The following is a 13,598-nucleotide window of genomic DNA, read 5'->3' as shown; positions in this document are numbered from 1 at the left end:
CAAAGTTGGGTCAGAAATACCCTTTGCCTTCTATTAACATGAATTGATAAGAGCTGGGAAGAAGAGACACAGACCTTGCAAAGCTTTCTGTATCTGTGTTTACATACAGGTACTGACCACCACAGTTCTGCTCCCTATTTATATGAACAATGCTCCATGTACAAACATTCAAAACGCTTTCAAGACCGGTAATGTTTGCAGCATAGACTGAAACCCTTTGATAATGTTTATTTTCTCCTTATATTCATTGGGTAATGAAGATGTTGGGTAATGCTACCAGTGTTACTTTGGTGAAAAACCAGTGCATTCCCACCTGTGATATTCTACTGAAAAGGGTGTAGCTGTCTCATCCAGCCACCCTGCTCTCTCAGGACAGAAAATCATTGTGTTTTATGTTAGAGTCTAGATCTGTGGAAATAACAACCCTCAAACAGTTTTTAACACCTGGGAGATATTTCAAAATATACCCTGCACTGTCATGTTTTTTTTCTTGTAATCTTCCATTCTGAATGCTATGTCTTCCAGTCAGACAAAATGAAATTTTTCCGTGCATATCATGCTGATATGTATTCCACCCAAATGGCACACAGCAAGCAGCACTACTTATGCTATTTATTTTCTACAGTTTGGATAAACTCTAAGAGCCTGGTCTGTGTGATGGTGCTGTCAGCTGCATTTTGCACTACTGTGGCAGGACCAAACCTGGTTCACCAGGAGACATAAAGAGGTTTGGAAGGAACTTTGGGAACAGCTGGAGCACTCAAAACACACACATTAAGTGAGTTCAACGGGATGGTTCTTACAGTCTCATGGATCAAAATGTCAATGGTGAAGGACAAAGTGCCACTGGTGGTTTGTTTGTTTGTTGGATATTTGTGTTTTAGGGAAGGCTAATCCTGTCAGAGCTGTACTGCCCACGCTGCAGGGGCTTCCTGAGGAGGTGTTTATTGTAGCAGCTCTGCCCCATGGAGAGCCAGCCCAGCCTGTCCCCATCACAGCCTCCCCAGTGCTTTGCACCATCAATATCAACATGGGAACCCTGCATTTGCTTTCTGACGTGTGGGTGTCTTGAGTCACCTCTCCCTGTGGGTGCCTGGCAATGATGTTTTCTTACCCTCACAGCATTCTTTGTGCCTCTGCATGAAGGGCAATGTCTTCTCTGTGTGTAAATGAGGAGTCTGTGTATTCAGGGGACTTTCTGAGAAGACAGCAAAACTTAGCTAAAACTGAGAAAAAATCTCTTGTTATTTCCAAGGTCATCCTCACTCAAAATTTGCTAAAACATTATTTACTAAAAGTTAAAAGAGCTTTTACAGAAACATCACAGACTCCCGAGCTGGAATTTTCTGTGTCTGGCAGAAACTGGTCCTTCCCAAACTTTTATCCAAGTTGTATTGCCATTTCACAAGTCAGACAGAAAACCTGATCTTGTAAGAGAACTAAATCCCCTGTCATTCAATTTCAGTTAATTTCTATTTGGAATGAGATGTGTGGGAAGAGGGAATATCTCTAATTGTCACATTTAGAAAGAATAGGCAAACTTTTGGGTGCACAAGTGTTGTCATCTTATTACAAAAGCTTCATACATTCTTGGTGATTTCTCATGGGCAGCTCCTCACAGCACTGACGCCTTCTTCTTCCCAGCACAGCCAACAAACTCCAGCTCTAACTTAACTTCTCAACCAGCCAACCTACTCTTTTATAATACTCACCCTAATTAGACCTAGCTGTGGTCTATTAAGGGCAGGCCTGTTCCTAATTCTTGGTAATTAGTGCAGCTGTAACTCCTTAGGGGTGAGATTACCTCCATCACTATCTCTATTCTCCTACATTCCATCTGTCCACACACAAGTGTTTCTCAGGGGAAAATGTAACTTGTAGGATAGCTGTGTCTACTTGCCAAGCTGATATCTCTTCTCTCCTTGCACCCTTTCTTAAGACTTATCCCCAAGACTTACTTTCCCTCTTCCTTTCCTACCTCAGCTGAAGGAACTGCCATTCTTTTCCTCTTGTGCCCAACTCTTTAATCTCTTTTTCTTCATCCCCTCTGTGCTGCACAGAGCAGAGTTCACTGGGAGCTACCCAGGGAAACTTTGAGGATTTGATTCTGCTCAGACTGAATCAGAGGCTCACGGGCACCTTTGGATTGTGCTGGTTTCCATGCCCCAAATCTTGCAGCCTCTGAGCTGTGCAGGCTGTGTGCACTGGAGATCCCGGGGTCCCAGGGGCAGTCAGTGCTGCAGTGGGATCCCTTTAGGATAAACACATCTCTGGACATGGAAAATGGGATCACTGCAGTGTTATTTTAAAGGTCAGCCTGCTAGATTTGTATGGCAGCACTGAGGGTGACTGCCTGCCTCACGTGATTTATGTGGACCAGGCTTGGGGCCAAACACTGATAGTGCTGATGGAAAAAGGCTGGGAAGGTGTATCCTAGCACTGCAAATATTGAACGTCTTATGTTTATAATCTTATTAAAAAGGGGAAATTTAGCAGGAAAAAAACATACTCAATGATAGAGACTTATGGGAATTTTTAACAATTTCAAAGCAAACCCCACCCTTGTGGGAATCAGCCATCTGGGGGTAAGGCCAGCCTGTTGTTCTGATTAAGGTAATACAAATGCAAATAACATCAAGATTTAAAATTCAGGCAGCTGAACTGCAACCCTAAGCAAATCATCTGCAAAAGCATTAGAAGGATTTTGGTTTCTTCAAATTCTGAAAGCATTCACAGGTTTTTTAATGGGAGAAGGGAGGTTCCTCATAGAGGGTCCAAAAAAATAAGAGGATTAAAAAGCACCATGGTGGATTTTGAAGGGGGCTGTGGGCAGTTATCCATCTCAGAAATACTTATCCCACCATGGGTATCAGGATCAGATGATTTACACATGCCCCAAATCCCATTAACACAGACACTACATATTAGAAAATTCCCTTTTGTAGATACAATCAAATAGCAGTAAATAATCAACAAAGAAAAAGAACAAGGATTAAACTCATTCGTCACTAACTAGCACATCTGTAGCAAATCCAGAGGAAGAAAAAAGGGAGGAAAACAACCATCTTTACAACCTTGTGCGTGTTCCTAATTTATTACTGTGCATATGAGGGGTGAGTATCAGTATTATAGCTGGAGGTAGAGAGAAATGAAGAAGCAGAGAGCAACATTTTCCTCATTTTGCAGTGGTTCTGAGGCGTGTCAGGGGCTCAGGATGGGCCTGAAAGTGCAGTCTGGCCCGTGCAGCCCCTCAGTGCTCAGCCAGAGCTCGTGGGGTGAGCTCTGCCTGTGGCTGTCCATTCCCAGACTCATTTTGAGCTCTGCCAGTGTTATGGCAGAGGATTTTGTTCTCCCTGCATGGCTTTGTGCGATGCATCCCAGCAGCAGCCTGTCCCAGCATGCTCCAAGGGCTGCAGGAGGAGAGGAGAGGCTGCAGAGGAGGCTCCTTGCTCACACCACAGGGGTTTGAGCCCTGCCTTGTGCCACCTGCACATGGACAAAGGAGCTTCCCTAAAACAGAGGAGACTGAGTGGGAGTTTGTACAACAGCCCCAAAGGTAATTTCACCAACCTGCACTCTTGTAAAACCCAATACAGCTCATTTGGTTCTAGATATTTCTTCCTAGAACTTTTTTTTACCGCTGTAATAGCTCTGATCTGCTTGCTCACAGTGAAATCTCTCTTTATTAGGACTTCAGCATTTGTTTGTTTCTTTGCTAAGCATCTCCTCTGAAGTATGGCAGCATACTGCAAAGTGCTTTTAAATAACTAGACCTGTAGCCATCCCAGTAAAGGAACTAGGAATGCTTTATGGAGCAAAACATTGTTTTCATTGTGTTTTTCCAATTACTTTGTAATTCATAAGGTTCACTAGCTCACAATGGGTCTCCCAGACATTATTGCAAATTTGCACAGTTCTGCTGTAGGTAAATTACAGGATAAAGAACTCCAGCAAGAAAAGAAGCTACTTTACTTTCTGCCAAGCCTTCCTCCCCCTTGACTTTCTGCTGCCTCTCTGTATTCTCTTTGTTCTGCTCTGGCTCCAAGGAGTGAGTTTCTGGGTACTGCTGGTGGATGCTTGAGAGAGCTTCCTGGAAAATCAGTGAGATGGGACTGGAAACACTTTGTGATCTGTGAGAGTCCTTTTCAGCTATGAGGAGGAACAGCCCCACAAGTTCCTATGGCTCTTCAGGAAGCAGCTGCTTTTACTCAGCTGCCTGGAGCAGGAAAGGAGTGTGTCTGTCCTGTGCTGTGTTTAGCAGGGACAGCTGGGATTACACTTCTCTTCTTCTGTTCTTCCTGGGAAACTGTGGACCTTTAGGAGAAGCAATCCTGTTCATCTTCTTTTTCCCCTTCTTTTTTTCTCTCTCCCTCTGCCCTCTCCTTCTCTCTTCCCATCTTCTCTGAGTTGTGTGTGCTGTTTAAACCCCTCCTGCTGCTCCTCTGATTGTTACAGCAACAAACAATGGCCCCTTGGAGAGATCAGCAGGAGCCACTTCATCTGCTGAGGGGAGATTGCCACAGTATAGCAAGGAAGGAAAAGTTTATCTGGAGGAGCAAAGAGTAAACAACCACCTTTGCAAAGCATCTCAGGGCTGCTGAGTCCCAGAGAAGAGATGAAACCCCTGAGATCCCCCTCTATAGCCCAGGCAGAGTGCACTTCCATGAGCTCAGGTTCAAAAGACAGATTTGGACTTTGCTTCTCCACACTCTGTGTGTCTGTCCATCCCTCCTAAAAGCTTCTGACACTGTCTGATAATTTCACCAGTTTGATAGAGGGATGGTGGCTTACAGATGTGGTTCCTATCAGATTCACAGCCACGGAGGGGCAGTGCAATCCCTGCTGCTTGTCGCCATGATATTTTCTGAAAAATCCCTTTGCCAGGATTTTTTCTCCTGAGAAGCCTCAGAGGAAAAGAAAAACAGTAATTATCTGTTACTGTCGAATGCAACAGGTGCATCTTTGATTGGTGCATGTTGGTTGTTTCTAATTAATGGCCAATCACAGGCAGCTGGCTCGGACTCTCTGAGAGCATCTTTGATTGGTGCATGTTGGTTGTTTCTAATTAATGGCCGATCACGGGCAGCTGGCTTGGACTCTCTGAGAGTCAGGAGCTTTTGTTGTCATTCCTTTCTATTCCTTTCCAGCCTTCTGATGGATCCTTTCTCCATAGTCTTTTTAATATAGTTTTAGTATAGCATTTTAATATAAGACATATCTTCTATTCCTTTCCAACCTTCTGATGGATCCTTTCTTTCTATTCTTTTTAGTATAGCATTTTAATATAAGACATATCATAATATAATAATCAGCCTTCTGAAACATGGAGTCAAGATTCTCTCTCTTCACTTGTCCTGGGACCCTTGAACACAACCATAGCTGCCTGAGGTGAGGAGAAGCTGCCACAGGTCTCACTTGAAGCTGGAGAGTCCAGCTGGATTTTGTGAGTGCCCCAGGCACAGAGGAAGCTCCCACTGAAGTTTGTACTTCCCAGACCTGAGGGGATTTTGTAGAGCTCCAGATATGGATGACAGGGCTGCTTCTTGTTCTGGTTATTTAAGTTTCCAAAGACTGCATGGTGTCCAGTGAAATCAGTCCAGCTTGCCATGAGGCTTCACTGCCCAGTGCAGAGGATCCTTGGAGGCAACAGATGGGAAAGAGATGTCAGCTCAGCAGCAAGAAGGGAGCCTTTGAACGGGAGTGAGGGCAGCACTGAGAGAAGCAATGGAACATTTAAAGTTGGTAAAGAGCACTTATGGCTGGGGTCCAAGTGAAGGTGGCTGAAGGCAGGGTCTCAGGTGGGGCAGGGTGTTTATGTCCCAGCAGGAGATGCCAGAAGATAATGGGAATACTTTTTCTGTTTCATCACGTTTCTCAGGAAAAAACAGAGGGTAAGGCAATGCTGAAATCCTCAGAGGAACATGGAAAAGCATTTATTGTCTCCAAAACATGAAAAGAAAAACTATCAGATGAAAACTGATCTATTTCAGCTATTTGCACTTGAATGTCTAGAATTTACAAAACCTTATCTAAGAGGGTGGCTCTTCCTTGATTGCTTCTAGTCCTGTTCACTACCAAAGATTAAACCTTTAGAGACTTGGGCTGGAAACTTCACCAGAAATTGCTGGTGAACCAAAATAAAAATGGGGGAAGCTGAGTAAACATAAACTAACTGTGTTAAGTGTCTGTCTCTGAAGGGTCATAAAATCTATTTTGAGAAGCTCAGCTGTAAGTTTAAGCATCAGGATAGCTTTAAGTAACTCAGCCTGTTTTACAGGTGTTTTAAAGCAGCCTGGAAAAGAACAGGAGGATTGCTCATGCTGAGGGTCTCCAGGACAGGACACACTGTCTGTCTCCTGTGCTGGTGTAGGGATGTGCCATGAGCACTACAGCACTCTGCTGCTTCCAGCCTGTGGAATAACTGATGGATAACACAAGAGAGGAGTCCCTGTGAGTGGGTAAGGACTCTGTTACCACTGTCTTTTATATTTACAGAAACGTGACATCCTGAGCAAAGAATGAGGCTCACCTGGTAGCCCTTTCTTTCTCCCCCTTAGATTTTCAGTTCTCATTTATTCTTCAGTCCTTAGAGAGGGATCTGTGTGTTTACTGGAAAAACTCTGGCTCTTAATCAGAGCAGCTCAGCTAGTGACAGTAAATTTGATAGCTGTACCCATGAGGTGTCGTGGTTATTTATTACAGGCTCACTGATAGCAAAATGTTTGGATAACAGTAATAATAATTAGAGGCACTTAATCCCTTTTTGTTGTAGTGACTGCTCAGGGCTGCATGCTCCAGGATTTGAACAATTGTTCATATTGCATGAGGCTGAGTTTTAATACCTTTCTGGGTGAACCATATTTATTTCAAGATAATACAGCTTTTCACTCAGCAATTCCACTGATTATCTCAAGCATATGCCACATACTGTCATCCCAAAAGGTTAAGTCCTAACTCCTACTTATTCTCCCCCCAGGGGATGTCAGCATTGAGATGCAATGTTTCAGGAGAGTCTGCTCCCCTGCAAGCTGCTTAAATCCCCCTGCAGATCTGGAAAATCCTCAGTTATTGTGGCTTCCCAAGGGCCACATCCTGAGATGTGAAGGTATTTTTGTGGTAGAGCTGTTTGAGAGGAGGCTGTCACCCCTGCTGGGTGGCAGCCCAGGCTCTAGCTCACTACAAGGCATTGCAAGCAGCTAATGATAATTCTAATTAATTTGAACATCTTTCCAGACCAGTTCAGGGGCTGTACAGACCTCAGATAACTCACATGTGCATGTGTAGGGTTGCATGGACCAGCCCAGTGGGTGCTGCTGTCCAAGGGGTGTTGATACATCCCTTTGGAGCACAGCCCACCCTGGAGAGTAGTTGCAGTCCTGACACAGCACATGGGGGTAATGAGGATGTGTATACATGTGTCCATCTGCTGAGAAGGAATTTAAGAGCCTCTAAGATGAGGGTGACACTGCTGTTGGGAAGATACACTGGTCATCATCAGTATGTTGGTTGTAGCAGCATTTGGCTACTAGCACATCAAAAGATACTGTATATTGAACATAATCAAATATCTAATTACAAATATTCAATAAATTAAGACTTTCAGTTCCAGTGATAGCTTATTTCCCTAAGTGAAAGCCCTGAAATAAAAAAATAAAAAGATCCTGATATAGAAAATATACCATGCTTTTCAACACATTATTGAAGCCATTCCTTACCCTTTCAGTAAAGTGTAATCTACAGATCAGACCATATATTTCCTTTTCTCCATTTTATCACTGACAGGTGGATAATAGAAATGTTCTGGACAGTCAGAATGCTGCTGGAGATGACATATGGGAAGGTGAGTGAGCAGCTCTGTTCCTTCATGACAGATCTCTGCAGGACCAAGAGGCAGATTTAAACTCCTTGCTGAAGGGTCTTGGCCAGGAAAATTATTTGAGAGTATCTACTGCTCAGTATTCAGCACATCAGCAACACACAGTTTTTTCCTATTCTGGATGAGGGAGAAAGACTTCTCCACACTGCCCTAGGTTTTCAGGTTTGGATCTGTTCAGGGCCAAAGTGACATCAGCACAAACTCTGCCAGGTTTGTTTTTATGAGCTGTGTGAGCACAGGCAGTTCTTTGGTGAAATAACTGCTTTTCAGCTGTTTGTTGCAAGTCTCACGTTTCAAAGTTTGCCTGTTTTCCCAGAAAATCACTGCTGGAGTGCATTTGAGGAGGGCCTACCTTCTGGTTATCTGTGTAACAGCTGAGATCAAAGAACCTTTACATGTGTTGGCTTTTAAGCATCCCTGAATCCAGAGCTGGGCAGGGAGAGCTAAGGAGAAGAAAAGGCAACACTGGAAGACTGAGGCAGTTGATCCAGTGCTGGAAAAGTGTTCCCAGGTATCTTCTCAAGGAGCAAAATTTGACAGTGTGGCTGTTTCCTGCTCCTGAAAAAGCTCCCTGTGTCCAGCACAGAGCCACATGCAGCTCTTAACTCATTACCTGGCCATGGATCATCAAGGTGAGATTCCCTTTGTTTCAGGGTTGTGAACATGCCTAGAAACACACAACATGTTTTTTTTTATCTAAAGCCTGGGCATAAAGCTCTATCCTAAACATGGTTAAAAGTGGCTTAGGAAGTTTTGTCACAGGCTGGCAATGCCCTGGGCAGTAACCTGGCCCAGGCTGTGCCCAGTCACCACCAGAGCTGGCTGGCTGCAGGCAGCACGGGGCACTTGCTGGGCCTGGCTCTGCTCTCCAGCTGGGCACAACATCCTCCCTGGAAGGTGTGGAAGAGGTCTGGAGAGCTGTACAGGGACACAGAGCTCTTGGGTGGGGCCTTGTGCCCACAGGGAGCTGTGCCCTTGAGTCCAGGTGTGCCCATGCAGAGCCCCAGGTGTGGGCAGAAAGCTCTGGCACTTCATGGCACTGGGGCACACCTGATTTCTCTGACCATGCAGGGCTCTGCTGGGACCTGAGCGTGGTCACAGGTCGTGTGTTTGTGGCTACTGCTACTTTTGTTGGAAAAGCAGAACTGTCATGTCTCATTTGGGTAATGCCTTGCAAGCCTCAAATTGTACATGAAATCCATGGTGAAAAGCAGTTCAAAATTCTGTGCTTGAGTGTATTCTGTGCCCTAGAAACTGTTAAACCCTTTCATGTAGTGACAGGAGGTTAGCATATCTGCAGAGAGAGGGAGACTGCTGCTGCTTTAGCAATAGATTAGTTGATATAAAAAGCTAAAGGTCTTCTCTATGTGTTTTGACCTCCTAAAGCCAGTTAAAAGTTGGGATATCTAATCCAAAAGGACTGGAAGATCTGTTTAATAGCCCAAAGGCAAGGGTCAAAATTCAAAACCTCCAGCATCATGATGTTCCAAAGAAGATGTGGAAAAATCAGATTCCCCAGTGCCAGCAAACAAACGTGGAGAATAACAGAATGTGCTGTGTAGGAGTGTAAATTGTGTGCCCCAGCTACAGGGCAGAGGGTTTTACTTACAACTGATGTGTCCAAGAAAGAGAAATTAGGGGACTTCTAGGTTTTGGGTCCAGTAAATGCTAAGGAAATGTGTTTACATCTAATGTAATGCATCTCTGTTACAAAAACAGTCCCAGTGCTGTTTTCAGCTGTAGACAATGGGTTGTGCACAATTATGATCTGTTAAAACAAGACCCAAAGCAGGATCTTTGATGCTCTCTGATCTATCCCCACCAGGCTGGAAAGGACAAAGCAGTTGGATGCAGATATTTGGGTAACCTGTCTGCCTTTAGCTTTCCATATGTTGATTCTGGGGCTTTTAAATAAATTTGGTTTTATTTTTTATTTGGAGCATTCCCACTTCATCAATGCCATGTTGGCAGATGGGAAGGGAATAAGAATTCTTCTGGCTGCACATGTTTCACCTATCACTGGATATTTGGTACCACCCAAGGTTTTCTCCAAATCTAAACTAGGTTAGTCCTGTACCTCCTGAGCAGACAGGCTGTCTCAGCACAGTAAAAAGTCTGAACTTGTTGTATTTGATAAGACCTGAGCTTGTTGCAATATGAAGTAAAGTTTAATGAGAAGGGGGTGTTGCTTTCCAACAATTGGGGTCACTTTTCCCCTGTTGGTCATAATCCTTTATTATACCAGCAGAACTGTGGTACAAAGTCCATTTTATTTCCCACACATAATGAAGACAAGCACTCATGACAACTTGTGATGGCTCTTTGGCAAGTAAATATTTAAGTTTTGAATGAATATATTTGTTTGTTGTTAGAAGATACAGAACTAATTATTCTCTGGGTGTTATAACAAAATTAAAGAAGCACAACCATGGTGTACTTGAACAATGCATTTGTAATTGCAACAAGAGAGGGGAAAAATAGAAATTTCATTAGGGAGAGGCAATATTTTACACAACTCCTGTGAAAAAGGAGATCCCATGTATATGATGAACTCTGTGAAGAATCTGGGCACAGGAGGTTGAGTTTTGTGAACACTCATGGCTTATATCAGCATTTGCAAAAGCTGCAATGAATATTTCCACTTGAAATCAAGTGAATTATCAAGGATGCAGATGTAGAATTTCATTGAGATATTCTATACAGTCATTACAATACACCCAGGTTTTGAAGGATCTAGATCTCAGGATGCTCTATGAGCAGAATAGAGTGATACAGCTCAGTGCATCTGCAGAAGGTCTCATGAAATGCAAACTAAATAGCTGAAAGAAATATTCTTACTAGGGGAAAAATGAGGTTCAATGTGTGTGATAAATTTTGCTAACAGAATCCTAAACAAGGATCTGGTTACAGATGTCAACAGCACCCCCCACCTCTGGTCGAGCAGCAGCTAAATCTTCCTTCCTCTTCAGCAAAGTCCTGTTAAAAGAACCCCATTCCAGCAGTAATGCTGACATCCTGATCCTGCCACTGTGCAGGAACATTCTCAAGGTCACTGCAGTCTCTAAAAACTCTTGGTGATGTCAGCTGGAGCTTGGGGGTTAAGAATGTGATGTTGCTTAAACCACCATGGCACGAGGGAGACAGGCTAAATGCACAGGAGACAGCCATTCCTCTTTTTCATGAAGGCACACAGAATATGTCACCAGACCTTCTAGGTCCATTTCCGATGATAGACAAAAACCTTAGGAATCCTGAGGAGCAGGATAACGAGAACCTCATGAATTCAGTGAGGTAGATCACAGCCAGTCCTGCCCAGGGGACACATCAGCCCCACGGGCTGGGGGAGGACAGCTCGGGGAGCTCTGCAGAGAGGACCTGGGGCACTGCAGGTGTATTTAAGGTGGTGACACCTGCCTGTGTTTTGGGCTGTTCAGGTGTGGCCACAGGTCGGACACTGCTCTCAGCCCCTGTGGGGCTGAGCTCGGGTGGGCACTGGGGGTTTGGTGAATTCCTGGGCCACAGAGAGGTCAGCAAGGGGGAGCAAGTCCAGCAGAAAGTCAGTGGGTGCTCAGGAGAGTGCAGCACGTGGTATTTCAGAAGAGGCTCTGAGGGCTGGGTTTGTTTTTCCTGGGGGAGATAAGGGTGCATCTAATCACTGTCTATCATTAATGGAAAGGGAAGGATAGATGATGGATTCAGACTCTGCCACAGAGTGCTGCAGAGACAAGGCTGTGGTCATGCATGGCAGCAAGGGAAACTCCTGTTTGTATATGGGGAAAAATCCTCAAAATAAGGGTTATGCAGCACAGAAACCATATTCCTTGGGGAGACTGTGGGCTCTCCATCCTTGAGATTTATCAGAACAGAACTGGAAAGAGCCTCAACAACCTCTCTTAGCACAGGAGTAGTCCCAGCTTTAAACAGGAGGCTGTACTGGAAGCTTTCATAGGCCCCTTCTCACCTCAGTTACCCTCTGATTCTCTGACTTATTTCAGGAAGTTGCTAATACCTGTGAAATTTGGTCCTACCATGAGAAAATGGTTGTTAGTATGGCACTCCATCCTTCAGTAAATATGCTGCATGTGGATATTTATAGTCCTGCCTGCTCCCTTCAGTGAGAACAGGACGTTCTCCCTCCCATAAGCTCTGTACAGCTGCCAGGAGAGATGGTGGAAGCCTTTCCTCCCCTCACCTTCCGTGGATGTTCATTGGTTTCAGCTCCACAGCCCCTGCAATATCCAAGGATCTGTGTAAGTGTTTGAAAGGATCTAATTTAAAAGGCTAGCTGTCTCTTCTAGGCAGTGCTGGTATCCGTGGGTGAGTTTGATTGGCTTGCAGACCATGTGTTAATTTCAGGGACAAGAATAAAAAGAGGAAAAAGCCAGTTCCCATCTGCTCACTGAGCTGCTCCTATCCTTGGGGACACACAGCTTGTGTCCTGAGCCTCTCTGACAGCGCTGTGGGGTGGTTCCAGGCAGGTGTGGGGGTGACCTGCTCCCCTCCCTCTCCCTGCCCTTCCTGGCATCCCTGTGTCCATCCCTCGAGGAGCCTGGGGCAGCTGGCTCATCCCCCTGGGTCCGGGGGCCTTGGGGCTGAAATCAAAGGGAATTGCTTGGACACCAAAAGCTTCCATCAGATACACCTGGTATTTGTGAGAACTGCTCCCTGCTGATGAGTCTGGGCACAGAGCAACGAGGAATTCTCAGGAAGGTTGGATTTCAATGGGGATGACTCTTTTTCCCTGCCAGCTGTTTCCCTTTTAGCTGTGTTCTCTCTAATGAAATTGCCCATTCAGCGCTGGGTTTGTAATTTAAACTGAGTGCTATAGATTAACAGTTGTTGCTGCTTTATTATTGAAATGAGAGTCATGAGATCAATTTAACTCTTCCTGGCTTCATTATTTGCTTAAGACAATAGACTTATCTCTTCAAATTCTATTGCTCTGTGGGTATTTTTAGCTTAATTATCATAGATATTAGCAACAATCAAGAAAGGTTTCTTAGGTGCAAGTGCTTGCTCCTTGGAACACTAGGTTCTTATAGATTTGGTACTTTTAACTTATCTTCCTCTTTTGTAGTCAATCCAGTCTGCTCTCAGAAAGAAGCAACCAAACAGGAACAACAGCAAAAAGAAAACAAACCAACACTTAAGTCTTTACAAAGACTTAAGTGTTTTCTTGGTAATTTGTTTTCAGAATTAAAGGCATAGTGGAGGTTGTGTCTTCTGTCATATGTAGTTAAATATTGTGGCAATTGACCCTGTGTAGGTACAATGGGAACTACAGCTGTTTTGGAGGGGTGGGGTATTTAAAATCCTTCAGAATAAATTAAAAGCTTCCTTTGATGTGAGCTTTCAGTAAGGCCTGACTGATTCCAGGTTTCCCTTGCTTAGCAGAGTATCAAAGCTACAGCCAGGCCTGTTGCCCCAGGGTTTGTGGAGCAGCAGGTTTGTCCCTCCCAGCCTGGCCAAGCAGAGACCAAGGTCCCCAGGCAGAGGTTGGTGCCTCCACTGAAGGGAGGTACAGTTAGGTTCATTTGAGATGGATTGACATAAAAACCAAGCCTCTGGTATGGCCAACAAATGAAAAAAAAAATCTCTCAGTATGACTTCCTAGCCTCCTAAATCGTACCTTCACCTGTAACTGGATTAATGTCCCCAGCTGGCTCAGCAGGGGGAGTGGGTGTCAGAGAATGTGCCCTTTGGCCACTGAATGCACAGAGCT

At 44.5% G+C, this 13,598-nt stretch overlaps 1 long non-coding RNA gene across 1 annotated transcript; it reads left to right on the top strand.

Moving 5' to 3' along the window:
• Window positions 1-5,305: 5,305 nt before the first annotated feature.
• On the top strand, window positions 5,306-13,001 carry LOC120513263. Its single transcript, XR_005630227.1, has 4 exons — window positions 5,306-6,458; window positions 7,783-7,840; window positions 8,193-8,508; window positions 11,872-13,001. It is a non-coding gene; the product is annotated as an uncharacterized LOC120513263 (long non-coding RNA).
• The last annotated feature ends 597 nt before the right edge of the window (window positions 13,002-13,598 follow it).

Source organism: Passer montanus, unplaced genomic scaffold, assembly GCF_014805655.1.
Source record: "Passer montanus isolate IOZ18808 unplaced genomic scaffold, ASM1480565v1 scaffold8, whole genome shotgun sequence".
NCBI lineage: Eukaryota > Metazoa > Chordata > Aves > Passeriformes > Passeridae > Passer > Passer montanus.
The sequence above is the reverse complement of the archived record's forward strand: the minus strand, read 5'-3'. Positions and strand labels throughout refer to the sequence as shown.